Here is a 1,534-nt window from a genome sequence, read left to right on the forward strand (position 1 = left end):
GTAGCAATACTCATACCAGATAAAATAGACTTTAAAATAAAGAATGTTACAAGAGACAAGGAAGGACACTACATAATGATCAAGGGATCAATCCAAGAAGAAGATATAACAATTATAAATATATATGCACTCAACATAGGAGCACCTCAATACACAAGGCAACTGCTAACAGCTATCAAAGAGGAAATCGACAGTAACATAATAATAGTGGGGGACTTTAACACTTCACTTACACTGATGGACAGATAATCCAAGCAGAAAATCAATAAGGAAACACAAGCTTTAAATGACACAGTAGACTAGATAGATTTAATTGATATTTGTATGACATTCCATCTAAAATCAGCAGATTACACTTTCTTCTCAAGTGCACATGGAACATTCTCCAAGAGAGATCACATCTTGGGTCACAAATCAAGCCTCAGTAAATTTAAGAAAATTGAAATCATATCAAGCATCTTTTCTGACCACAACGCTATGAGATTAGAAATCAATTACAGGGAAAAAAACGTAAAAAACACAAACACATGGAGGGAAAACAATGTTACTAAATAACCAAGAGATCACTGAAGAAATCAAACAGGAAATCAAAAAATACCTAGAGACAAATGACAATGAAAACACGATGATCCAGAACCTATGGGATGCAGCAAAAGCAGTTCTAAGAGGGAAGTTTGTCCTATAAAAGCCTACCTCAAGAAACAAGAAAAATCTCAAACAAACAGTCTAACCTTACACCTAAAGGAACTAGAGAAAGAAGAACAAACAAAACCCAAAGTTAGCAGAAGGAGAGAAATCGTAAAGATCAGAGTAGAAGTAAATGAAATAGAAACACAGAAAACAATAGCAAAGATCAATAAAACTAAAAACTGGTTTTTTGAGAAGATAAACAAAATTGATAAACCATTAGCCAGACTCATCAAGAAAAAGAGGGAGAGGACTCAGATCAATAAAAATTAGAAATGAAAAAGGAGAAGTTACAACAGACACTATAGATGCAAAAATCCTCAACAAAATACTAGCAAACAGAATCCAACAACGCATTAAAAGGATCATACACCATGATCAAGTGGGATTTATCCCAGGGATGCAAGGATTCTTCAATATACGCAAATCAATGTGATACACCATATTAACAAACTGAAAAATAAAAACCATATGATCATCTCAGTAGATGCAGAAAAAGCTTTTGACAAAATTCAACACCCATTTATGATAGAAACTCTCCAGAAAGTGGGCATAGAGGGAACCTACCTCAACATAATAAAGGCCATATACAAAAGACACAGGCTTGCTGAATGGATACAAAAACAAGACCCATCTATTTGCTGTCTACAAGAGACCCACTTCAGACCTAGGGACACATACAGACTGAAAGTGTGGGGATGGAAGATGATATTCCATGCAAAGGAAATCAAAAGAAAGCTGGGGTAGCTATACTCATAACAGATAAAATAGACTTTAAAATAAAGAATGTTACAAGAGACAAGAAAGGACACTACATAATGATCAAGGGATCAATCCAAGAAGAAGA

This window comes from Physeter macrocephalus, chromosome 10 (assembly GCF_002837175.3).
Source record: "Physeter macrocephalus isolate SW-GA chromosome 10, ASM283717v5, whole genome shotgun sequence".
Lineage (NCBI taxonomy): Eukaryota > Metazoa > Chordata > Mammalia > Artiodactyla > Physeteridae > Physeter > Physeter macrocephalus.